This window comes from Eptatretus burgeri, chromosome 16, assembly GCF_056783735.1.
Source record: "Eptatretus burgeri isolate ZD-2024b chromosome 16, Ebu_testis_v1, whole genome shotgun sequence".
Taxonomy (NCBI): Eukaryota; Metazoa; Chordata; class Myxini; order Myxiniformes; family Myxinidae; genus Eptatretus; species Eptatretus burgeri.
In genome coordinates, this window is record NC_140976.1 from 5,235,559 (window position 1) to 5,249,034 (window position 13,476).

Below are 13,476 nucleotides of genomic sequence, written 5' to 3' on the forward strand. Positions count from 1 at the left end.
TAATCCAGTTTGTTCACAAATCTTGGCCAGTTTATTCTTTAGGAATCCATTTTGCCTCTCTACTGCCCCCGCAGATTGCGGACGATGCGGGCAGTCGAAATGTTGCTTGATTTGCAATACGCGACACAATTCTTTCACCACTTCGGCTGTGAAATGAGTACCTTGGTCACTGGAGATCCTACAAGGTATTCCAAACCTACAGATGAAATCCTTCATCAACAGTTTAACCACAGTAATGGCATCTGCTTTCCGACAAGGGTAAGCCTCAACCCATTCGGTGAACAAATCGACGATGACTAACGCAAATTCAAAACCGCAGCATTTTGGTAACTGAACAAAATCCATCTGGATATGAACAAAAGGTCCGAATGGAATTGGATGACCCCCTGGGGCCATCTCCACCCCCCTTGCTGGGTTATGTTTTTGGCAAATATGACATGTCTTACAATACTGTTCTGCAATTGGACTAAACCCCGGGGCAAACCACTGTCTCCCAATTGAAGCACTCATGCCCCCTTTGCGAGTATGCCCGGCCCCATGTGCCAATCGGGCGAGCCAAGGTAATAGAGCTCTTGGTGCCACCACACGACCATCAGATGATCTCCATAATTTGGATTCATTATCGAATTCACATCCAGCCAGTATCCACAAATCTCGTTCTTTAGCACTGACAGCTGTCTGCAAAGTGTTTATATCGTCAATGGTCGGTGTTGCCTCTTGTCTCAATACACATTGTGATATTAAAAGAGCTCTGGTGTGGGCAGCAGATTTTGCAGCTGCATCTGCCCTGGCATTTCCCCGTGAGACGTCATCAGATCTCCCAGTGTGGGCGTCACATTTTACTACTGCAATTTGGTGAGGCAGAAGTATTGCTTCCAGCAGATTCGCAATAGATGCTCCATTCCTCACCTGCGCACCTGATGATGTTATAAACCCCCTTTCGCGCCAGAGTGCTCCGAATTCGTGTACAGCACCAAAGGCATAGCCGGAGTCAGTGTAGATTGTCACTATTTGGCCTTTGGCTAAATGGCATGCACGAGTGAGGGCGAACAGTTCTGCCTGCTGCGCGGAACAGCTCTCAGCCAATCTCCCGCTTTCGATTACTTCGTGATCAGAGCAAATGGCGTAGCCTGTTAATAAACATCCATCAGGTGCACGCGATGATGAGCCGTCGACATATAGAACCAATTCAGAATTTTGGATTGGTGTGTCTCTCAAGTCAGGACGGGGTTGACACGTGTGGGCGATTATCTCTTCACAATTGTGAGGATCACCATCTTGTACTCCTGGCAACAAACTAGCAGGATTCAGCGGTGCGCATCTCCTAATCGTAATGTTCGTGGGTGCTGTGAGTGAGAGTTCGTATGTCGTTGCTCTTGAAGCCGACAAATGTGTTTTCGTTTTTAACAATACAGCTGTCACTGCATGCGGTACCAGGAGAACCAAAGTGTTTCCCGCGACGAGCGCTTCTGTCGCCTGCACCGCGAGCGAAGCGGCTGCTACTGCCTTGAGACAAGGGGGGAATCCTTGCGCTACCGGATCCAATTTAGTACTATAATGTGCAACAGGCCGTAATTTATTTCCGTGCTTCTGTGTCAGCACAGATTGTGCGAATCCCTGTCTCTCACATGCGTACAAATGGAAAGGTTTTTCATAGTTTGGTAAACCCAGAGCGGGAGCCGAAGAAAGAGCCTGTTTTAACGTTACAAAAGCCTTGTCTGCATTTTGTGTCCATGCAAGTGGGCTGGGTGCGTTTGCCGAACCAATGTCCACCAGGGGGCGCACTAAGGCCGCATAATCTGGTATCCACTGTCTGCAATAGCCGGTCATTCCGAGGAAAGACCTCATCTGTTTAGCAGTAGTTGGCTTGGGCAGGTTTAATATTGCCGCTATACGTTCAGGGGAGATGCGTCTTGTGTCTCCCTTCAGAATATGTCCCAAATATTTAACTTCTTCTTGGCAAAATTGCAATTTAGCTCTCGATGCTTTGTGTCCTTTCCTGGCTAAGGCCCTCAACAATGTCAATGTATCTCGTTCGCATGCGTCTTTTGACGCTGAACAGATCAGCAGGTCGTCAACATATTGAATCAGTGTGGATCCACAAGGGAAAACTACATCATCCAAGTCGTCTTTGAGGGCCCTCGAGAATAATGTTGGACTTTCACAATACCCCTGGGGCAATACAGTCCAAGTGTATTGCTTTCCCTGGTAGGTGAATGCAAACAGAAACTGTACTTCTTGGGCTATTGGTATACTAAAAAAAGCTGAACAAAGATCCACAACACTAAAATAGGTAGTGTTACTTGGGATGCTTGATAGAATGGTAGTTGGATTTGCAATTACAGGAAAAGCTGGAATTACCGCATCATTCACTGCCCTCAAATTCTGTACGAATCTCCACGTTGGCTTTCCAGGTTTTCTCACAGGTAAGATCGGTGTATTACATTGACTAACAGTGGGAATAATTATCCCTTGTTTCAATAGCGCTTCCACTACGGGAGCAATTCCTACCTCTGCTTCTGGAGACAAAGGGTGTTGCGGTTTTCGAGGCAGTTTCTTTTTTGGATCTATAGTGATCTTGATTGGATTCATACTTTTAATTTGGCCGACATCGTTGGCATGTGTTGCCCACAGACAAGTCGGGACTTGTTCGAGCATTTCAGGTAATTTTCCTGACCCATTTAATTCTGAGAGATCGACCACCTCGAACACAGCTTTTGCTGATCCTTGACATTCTGTCCAACAGAATCCCTGTTCCCCGATCTTCCAAAGTCCGTTTACTTGGCTCGATTCCATCAAAGTCGCTTGTGATGCTTTTTTCAAAGAGGTTACCATGTGACCAATGTCCGTTTCTTGGTAACCTGCAATCGCTAAAGTAACATGTGGTGTAACACTGGACGGTTGGTTCCACAATTTTAATTGTTCCCGCGTGAGATGCACCTCCAGGCCAATCCCTTGCTTCCCAATCCAAATTGTTCCCAACACTAAGTCAAAGGTCTGGTGTAATTTTGAGAGTGTTTCACTCGCATAGACGTTATCTTTTCCCTTGATGTTGCAATCTGCAATGCAATGTAGTCGAGTCTGTAAGTACCGTCTGTCCATGCCGTGTTTACTCACCCAATCGAGCACCTCGGGTACGTTTCTCTCCAAATGTGATAAATATTCCTGCAAATGGTTAAATGCTTCACAATTAATCACAGTCCATTGATATACAAGATTTTCTGTATTTTCCTGTAATAAATTCATCATAGTTATGTGTGATTCGTGAGGTATTTCTAAATGTACACCCTCAGGGGTACACTTAATTGAACAGTTCAGCTTGCATAACAGATCTCTCCCCAACAGATTAATTGGTGTATTAGTTGCCATCAAAAATGCATGGTTTGCAGACAATGGTCCAATTTCCACCCGGAGCTGCTCTGTCAGTGGAATGGTACTAGCAACTCCTGACATTCCCACTACTTTTACTCGTTCTCGCGATAACGGGGCGTCTGGGAAATCACTCCTTCTGAGGGCAGATTTGGTCGCTCCTGTGTCGACTAAGAAAGGAATCTCTTGGCCTTCAATTTTCAAAGTCAATTTCGGTTCGTCACATGGTTTCAAAGTCAGGAAGGGTAACTCAGACGAAGTCGCTTCTTTTCTTTGTCATAAAACGAATGGGTTTTGGGTTTGAAATGAACCTTGAGATGGAGGAGGAAGAAATGAGGGTGGAGGAGGAGGGAACGAGGCTGGAGGAGGAGGAGGAGGAGGGAATTCGGTTTGAGGTGCAGTGGGTTGAAATGAACCAGCTTGCTCAAACTGTGTTCCCCATCTTTCCTGCTGTCTATAATATGGATTTTCATTCACTGGAGGCGTGGAGTGTCTGCGAGTTTCATCTCTGTATTGTGCCGCTGGTCTCTGTTCTACCGGTTCATACGAACTATAAGTTCGACTGTTTCTACGATTTCGGCATTCGTTAGCCCAGTGTCCTTGTTTTCCGCATGTATAACAGAAATCTCTGCGCTGGTCTCTGTATTTTGGTCTCTGACGGTAATAGGTTTGCCCTCGGTTTTGTGCATTATATCTCACATTCCTTTCCCCGGGGCATTCACCTTGACCTTGAACCTGGGATAGCATTAATGTTGATTCGTTTTCCTCGTCAGAACGATGTTTCAACAATGAATTACAATGCGTTACATATTCCATCAAGTCTTTCACTTCCTTTAATTCCCAACCAATACATACTCGCTTTATTTCATTTTGTAATTTGGCCGTCAAACCATTAAGGTATACATGAGCAAATGGTACCCCCTCTTCTTTCAGTCCAGAGTGACATTGGTATACACCCCAAAAACGCTCTAAGAACTCCAATGGGTCCTCGCCAGCGCGTTGCCTGCACATCTGTATTTTTGCCCAGTCAGTCTTAAGTGTTACCACCTCTGTGACAGCGTCAATGAGGGTGTCAATATGTTCTTTGAGCTCCTCCCTGTCTCCAGGAGCTTCATCTGGCCATGCAGCGACCTGTTTCAATTGTCGGAGTAACCCCTCTGGTATCACTATTTTTAATAATATTTCCATGTCCATATATGTTGGCTGATGGCATGCCACCACCACGCGTAGTTCCACCTGGAATTTTTTTGGGTTCTCTCGTATTTTCGGCATCTCATTTACGATTGCTCTTAATTCAGAGCCCCACGGACGATATATCGCTTGTACCTCCCTTGCACCCGGGTAATCTCGCAATGGAAACGCGCCAATGAGTGCCTCATCATCTCCGTCCTTCGCGGTCTCTGGCATTATTTTTTTTGATCGAGTTTGTATTTTACCCTTGTCAGCAAGAGGAACTTTATTTTTGCTTTGTGTTCTTGTTTCTTTCTTAATTATTCGCCTGGCTCCCCGTTGAGCCTCTCCTTGCCCTGTGGCATCATCTCCCTCTGTCTCTCCCGCTTCTTCGTCCTCGAGCGGTTGTGCTATCGGAACTGTGCACTCTGGCCATGTATCTGAGTCTTCTTCTTCATCCTCAAATCTGACAGCCACTGCTCGCTGTCTCTTGGTTTTATTTTCAAGTCTCACCGGCATTTGCTTCATTAATTGGTCTAGCTGACCCTTCAGGTTTAACAACCGTGCCTTTTCGTCTCTGTCATGACATTCCTTCATCCAATTTATATAAACGCTCCAGTTCACCTGCTTCTGGACCTTTTTGTCACTATTTTTCACTTCCAGTACTTTTCTTAAATTGTCTAAACACTCGTGATCGAACGTTCCATTCTCAGGGAAGGGTAATCGACTATTTTTGGTCCAATTGCACCATTTCCCCATGTCTCTCACAGCTTCAGGCCCATACTTATCAAACATAATTCTTGCACATGTACCTCTCCGTGGTTTTTGAATACAATTTGCCTCAGTATACACAATTTCCTTCCTTTTACAATTTCTATTTCCCATCTCTAAAATCACACAAATCACAACTGCTAATTTCACTCTAAAATCACAGAATAAAATAAATCGCACCCTCGGAGAACCCTCCCTGCTTACCTTCGCTCAAGCACTTGTCGTTCCTCCAGGCACTGCCTCCGGCAGATTAAGCACCTCCGGTCACGAGCGCCGCACAACGCCGATTCGAATCCGTGTCACTGGCACCAACTGACGTGGATTTCTACCCTCGAACCGCGTCATGATCGAAAGGATTCTTTAGATTGTTGAGGGATCTTGACCTCCTCGAGGATTCAATGTCTAGCCGACTCAGTGTTGCATGTATCGGGATAAAATAAACCACAGAAGTCCAGTAATAATTAATCAATGTCCACAAGGAGTTCTTTCTTCTGTACCATTTATTTGCTGTCCCTCAGATCATCCTCTCCTCCCCATATATCCATTCCATTTTATAAGCAGAGAGGGCTTTTGATCGCAAGAACAGAATGCACAGCTTATCAGCCCGGTCACCTTGTACTTGCAGAAAACCCAAGCAATGTCCAAAGTATCAAAGAAAGACAAGATTATAAGTAGGTGGTAGGCCTTAACAACTAAATAGTAGAACAGTAGAGGAAAAACACAAACACTTTGACCTACTCAGACTGAGGCAAAGGTTTCTTGTCTAGAGAGTAATAATTTCCCCAACAGTCTCTCTTTTAAGGTACGATTAAAACGTTCAACAACAACTGCCTTCCCTTCATTAAAGGTACTGTATAATGTAATACTGTTATTTTTTAGAAAATTCATAAATGTCTTGTTATAAAACTCTCTACCCTCATCAGTCCACAATTTTTTAGGTTTTCTCTTACTTTTATTAAATATCTGTTGAAAGGCTAACAAAAGAGTATTACCTGTTTTGTTTTTTAATGGTACAACCCATGCGTATTAACTCCTCAAATCAATACTGGTTAAAGCATACTTGTACCCCTTATCATTATTGAGTTCAATCAAATCAGCAGACCAGATATAATCTACTTCCTTGGAATAAACTTTCCTTCTCTGAAACTTTGTGAATATTGGTTTATGTAATTCATCAGCTAATTGCTCTTCAGTCTTAATGACATCATTAGAGCCTATAAGTTTTTTGAATTTCCAAGTCCAAGTTTCAATTTAGCACTGATCATCTTCTTCACAATGAACCAATCAACTTTTTCTCTCAAGGTTGGATTTTGTATCAGAGACAAATTATACAACATTTCTCTATCGGCTTCATGCTTTTCTTCCAACGTTGTGGTATTCCCATAATCAATATCGTGTCTCATGCACACATCATCAACTCTATTGATGGGTTTACTCAAGAATTTAGGATTGTCTGCCTCATCTAATCTTTTATCCAAGTTTGTGCCTGGACCACAGAAAGAATACCCTGGAAGATGTAATTCCCCTGGTATTCCAGTAGTTGTAAATTTAATTCCTGATAAAAACTTTTGTATATCTTTTCCTCGTTTGTGTTTGGAGATAAATTGATTTTTTTTTGAACCACACACCGAACATATACCTTTTTGTATACCCCTGTTATTTTTACTTTTAATATATGAAATATTTTTAGTATTAGTTTTCTTTTTACATTTGTGACAATAACTCATTTATTTATGTGAAAAATTCCTGCAGAGTGCAAAAACCTTTTTAGTTTCCAACATGCACATTTGAATCTCAATTTTTAAAACATAAAGAATCCTTAGAAATGCCTTCACTCTCTCCTCCATTTATTTAAGAAAAAAAATAAAAATGAAAAACTTGAATTAAAATGAATATCTTGTCGATGTCAATATTCTTGTCGAAAGTATTGCAAATAGACTTGTCAATTCTTTGTTTTCCTCCTCGGTGGGTTGAGTTATTTTCTGTAATACCACCAATCTTTTTTTAATCTCACTGGTTTCCATATTTTGATATTTATTTTGTCTCGCTCTTTCCTCCCTCTCCTTCTCTCTCTCCTCCCTCTCCTTCTCTCTCTTCTCTCTCTTCTCTTTTTCCTCCTTCTCTTTCTTCTCCCTCTCCTCCTTCTCTCTCTTCTCCTTTTCCTCCTCTTCCCTCTCTTCTTCAACTCCTTCCTCATCCCTTATTATCCTTGAATCGCTTACACCCCATAGAATATCATACATATATTCATCAGGATTTCTTGTTATTCCTGTATCCAAAATAATTTTTTTTACAACAGGAAACCAATAAAATTTGTTTTGAATTTCTAAAAGAGCTTTACCTTTTCTTAACTTTATAATTTTTTCATTATTTAACATTCTCATTAAATCTAAAGTTGTCGGTTTATCAACATCAGCATAATGCCAATCTTTTATTGAAAATACCTCATTCTTATGTTGTAGAACATATTTATTAAAATACCGAATACCCTTTTCTTGAAGGTATGCTTGGACACAGAAATGATAATTTTCTTGAAGCCTTCTTGCTGTCATTTATGTATTAGAAATATATGTTAGAATAATATTATGGCACGAAACACCTCCCGATCTTCCCATAGTTAAATCATTTTGTATTTCCTTACTTATATATAATCCTGTTTTTTCTGTTTTCATGATATAAACAAGGGCAAAACCATTATTATATTTACCCTTATTAAATTCTTTTATTTGTTGTTTACCAATCGTGGCCCCACAAAACTCATTCTCGATACCAAGTGGATAATATTCTTCCTTACGAGACTGATTTAATTGTTCCAGGTCTTCGAGGTTAATTTTAAATGACCAATTATACCCTAAATCATTCATATCATACCCCATTGTTCTATTCTCAAACAAACGATACGCCCTTCTTTATAAAAATGTATTTTAATTCGAACTGTGAATTCTGTATGACCTGGAGATAACATCAACACTTCTGTATCTTTGGAATACACGGCTGTTTTATTTAAGGATATATATTGTGATAAATCGCTTAATCTCACCAAGTCATTCGCCTCAGTCGGGCTTGGATAATTTTTTAATTTATAAGCATTTTTCATGTTAATATTTTTGGTTATATTATATTTATGTCGTTCAGCCTGTGCCTTTGTGTAATAATTTGATAAATCAATATCTAGTTCTTGAGATACACCAAAGATAGAACCATCTTTACCAACATAAGTCATTTATATTAGATTAAAAATAATATCATAAAATTTTTTATTTTTGTTGAGTTGAAATAACACATATAGACATAATTGACCACAACACTTGGAATTTAATTCTTGGACTTGAAATGTTTGATAAACACCATTCTGTAAGAATTTTATGACTTCAACAGGTGGTGGAAGACCAAAACTATCAAAATAATATTTGTCTTGACTATTAAAAATACAAACCCAATGAGAACCGTTCCCATTATTATCTTCTAAGTTCATAATAATATTCTTTGTATGTTTCGGCACATTTGTTAATTCATCTCTCATACAAATAACCACATTATAAATTTTTAATTTCTTACAATATTTGACAAGTTGTAAATTTGATGTCGTATTCTTTCCAAATTCTTTAAACCACTCATCAATGCTCATTTATTTATTAGAAAGATATAATCCATTACCTCTTTTCGTTAATTTTACACCTTCTTGTGCTATAGAAGAAAGCATATCTCCAACTAACAATCTCGCTTTATCAGGCAGACCTTCAAGTTTTTCAGCAAAATCTACAATTACACCACTTCCACTAATTTGTTTCTCCAACTCTTTGTTATGTCTTTCCAATTCTTTTTGAGCCTGGAGTTGAGCCTTCCTTTCGTTGGCAGTTTTCACCGCTGTTGAAATACCACCCGTCAATGCTCCAACCGCACTTAAACCAGCAAATAAAGGAATTAGAAATGGGAGAAATCCTCCACTCGTCTCTTTTATTGAATATTTTTTCAACATTGGTTTTGTCATTTTAATTTTAAGTGAGCCAGTGTCATTCAAGATTTTAACCTGTTCTCTTGTGAGCAAAACATCAATTCTTACTGCTCCTTTTCTCTGAATTGTATTAACGTTAATCGTACAAGGCTTTTGATTTTGAACACAAGATGATAGTTTATGAAGATTGATTTGATTAACATATACCCCAATTGGAACTTTGCCACTCATTTATTTAACAAGAAATTATGTGAGACTAATCATCACACCATTATCTGTATTAATCTGCAATTCTGTTTCTTCCAAAAGCAAGCAATATGTATCAACTTCTTCACTCTCTCCTCTTTCAATGTATAGGGAAGTATCCAATCGATTAGACTTTATAGTTTCCTTTTGAGCGCTCAGGTCAAACGCATATATTGTATACAAACTTTTAAATGCTGTCATATCCAAAATAGGTTCTTTATTTCCATTACTTTCACACACCTTTTGGTAAGACTTGTATGCTTCAGCAAAATCATTTTTTCCCCAATTAATTTCCAATCTATCTCGTGGATAAAATGTTCCATCTAGAGAAATGCGAAGTTGTTTCACCTTAGTATTATCACGCAATGCATTATTCTTATCTGTCGCAGTATCACCATCTGGCTTTTTTAAAATGATCCACAGATATCGTGGCTTTCCTTCCAGAACACCCAAATTCCACGTGTAAGTAGTTTGGTTGAGTTTAACGTGTTGCCATCTTCTTTTGAGGTATGATACACTGAGTGGTTTCTTTGAGTTCAGTCTTCGATTCAACATCTCTTCTGTTTTAAGATTAGGAGTATATTCACTGATATACCAACTCATCTCCTCAATTACAATTTATTCTGTTCACCAAAAGCACTACCAACACCAAAAAGCAATCTATTTTCATTATCATTCCTTTGTAGTTGAAATCTAATTTTAAGACCATACAGAACTTTATCATGATCACAAAATCCAAATATACCTTTAAGAGGAACTGCCACAGTAAAACTATTTTCTGCTTTTGTATCATCATTATACATTCCTTTCCTTTGAGTATATCCAGGGTCTGTGTTTGTTCCCGTTGACATATCAGGAATAAAACCTTCGACAGACCCCTTTCCCATTCTATCACTGAATGTATAGAGTGTAAATATCATCATTTCAGATACAGCAGAGACATAATCAACCGCTTCAACTTCTTGTGTTCCAATATACAAACGCACACTATCAAACATTTTCCAGAAGAAATCATTTACAAGTGTAGCGTTTGTGTTATTCCCAGCTTTAGTGAATTTAAATTTACACAACAAGAAACTTTCAGAGAGATTCAAATAGGTTTGTTGATTATTTATTTCAAAACTTTTTGTACCATTCGTATTCCAGTCTGTTCCAGTTATTGCATTTATCTTGAAGTAATCTTCTTTTTTAGTGGAGTTTGAGATAATAATAGTATCATCCAAATCATAGATACTATCAATTGCTTCCATACTTGTATTTATTTAGGAAAAAAGATGTTAAAACTTTTGAAACCCTGATCCAAGTATTCGAATTATTTTCTGTCGTTCTTGGGGGGACAACTGAGTTTTGCCTTTCTTAATTTCTTTTATTGCTTGTAATTTATGAGATTCCTTCTGGGCATCTTTTATGCTCTTTACAGCAACTGCTACATTTCCCACAGCAGAAGCAGTTGAACCAATTAGATCTTTATGTTTTAGAATAGTTGAACCAATACCCATGAGAGTATCAATTATCCCATCTCCTCTAAATTGATGTCCAACACCCCTTTGTCTCTTCGGTTTATAGTATCCTCTACCAAGATACATACCTTCACCCTTGTAGTATGGGGAAAGGAACATCCCATCCCCTGTAATTATTTTATATTTTCCCAACTCGTGTTTGGTCACAATAACCATCGTATTTATTTATTGGAAAACTTCACGTAGGTGAATTCTGATGGATATAACTTCTCCATTAAAAGAAATCATACGATTATCTTGGTCGGTTATCCTAAAATTTACTCTGTGTATGGTTTTTCCTGACACAGGGAGATAAACCAAATTTTTGGGTTCCATATTGAATTTATAACCAATTGGGGTTGAGTATGCGCTGAATGAAAATATTGCATTTGTTTTTTTCCATCATTATAAGCACCATCAATCAAATCACAGTGAATTAACACCGAATTTATTCCTGAGGATATTTGAATGACATTATCACTGTAAAACGTCCCATTAGTTTCAATCTTTTTTGAGGAGAAACCCAATAACTCTCTAAATGAATTATCAATTGTGAAATCAACCTTGTAGTTATTTTTTAACTTTAATCGTTGATTTTGAAGTATGTTTTTGAATGTCTATAACAATATTTTTTGGTTCATCACCCTGTTCTTTCATAAGACGAGCAATTTCGGAAGATATTTGAGAAATCTCATATGCTCCGGGTGAGACTGTTATCGTTTTGTATCCACTTCCGGGATTATAACTAAACTTGTCATTTTTATCAGTTATATTAAATAAGGTATTATAAGTTTCCATGGACAATAAAGATGCCTCATATTCTTTTGTTGGGTCAAGTTGTAGTGGGTATGGGAATGAAGACGTGTGGTCGCTTGTTGTGAAATTAAAACTCAGGATTGTGCTTCTCATCTTATTTAATATGAGATAAAATGTCTTTATATTGAGATTTATTAATTATTTTCATGTTCATCAACTGGTCTAAAATGGCTGATGCTTCATTAAAACAATTGTTATTTCCAGCCTTCTTACTACCTAACAACAATAACAGTCTATTAACTAATTGCGATGGGTCATTTGGAAGAAAACTAATACCTGAACCAAGGATACTTAAAGCCTGAATAATGTGTTTCTCCTTCTCATTTTTCCTACTTTTACTAGAAATACTAACCCTATAATTTAGAGTGTTCAGCAGATCAATATATACTCTATCATCATTATTTTTCATATCCAATGCTTTATCAATATACTTTGATTCATCCCTCACAGTTGAACCTTGTCTTCCATCTTTTGTGAGAAGAAACATTAATCTCGGAATTAGTTTAACAGGGGGTTGAGCAGAACCTAAGAACCTTAATTCATCATTAAATATCAATACCTTTTCTTGAACAAGATGAAATATTGCTGGTTGTTCTGTTGGAATGAGTCCTGCTTTGGTTTTTGAATCCGCTGAATATTCATTGTTTTGAAGAGCATTCACAATATAATCAGGGGGTCGATTAATCTCTTCCAGTTGAGAAAATAAACCTTCATCATCATATACCTTTAATTCTCCTAAATGCTCTAATTCTTCCTCCGTCATTTGATCAAAATCTTTTAACATTTGAAGTTTTTTTGGAGTATATTCTACTGTGGGAACTGTGGAAACATCTTTCATTTTTTCTTGGGAAGTTTTTAAAAGTGGTTTAAAAAAATTTCTCTTGTTTTCTTTCAAATGCTTCTTCGCCCGTTAGTTTCTGTCTGCGTTTCTTCTTTATGTCTTCCTGCTGTTTTACAACTTTTGAAACCAACTCTTGATGTTCCTTAAATCTTCTTGCTCTTTCTTTTGCATCCATTTATTTATTGTAAAATATCATTTCATGAATTGTAAAGATCAACAGGGAAATTTTCCTTTTCTTCATCATTCAAGCAGATGTGTTCAAATAAATCCTTTTCTTTAAATATTTCATCAAATTCTTTATTAACATTAATGCGAGTTGTAATTTCTTCTTCACTAATACTTACATCTCTGCTTTTCATATGTTTGCGTTGAGTTTCTTCATCAACATCAAAACTGAATGATAAAATCTTCACTCCGCTCAGATGTTTAATAATTTGTCTCGTTCCTTCTGGATTAGTTTCTAATATCCCAAGACCACCAGATTTTAGTTTCCTTAACTCACTCTTACAATGTGAATATTTTGTTGTACCAAGAGAAACCTCCTCAAATATTTGACCTTCATTCCTCAATCGCATATGTTCCTCCACTGAAATATCGTGATAATCTTCACCTTTTACTTCTCCAGGTCTTATTTCTCTAGTTGTTGTTGATACAATGCGTATCACGGGGTGTTTTTTAAGTAAATTTACAATATTCTCATTTGTACTACACAAGAACCTTGATTTATGAAAGTTTTTTCCAGAAGCAGATTTACCCACAAGATTTACAATAATAGCTGTCATTTATATATGTAATTGTTTATAAAACAA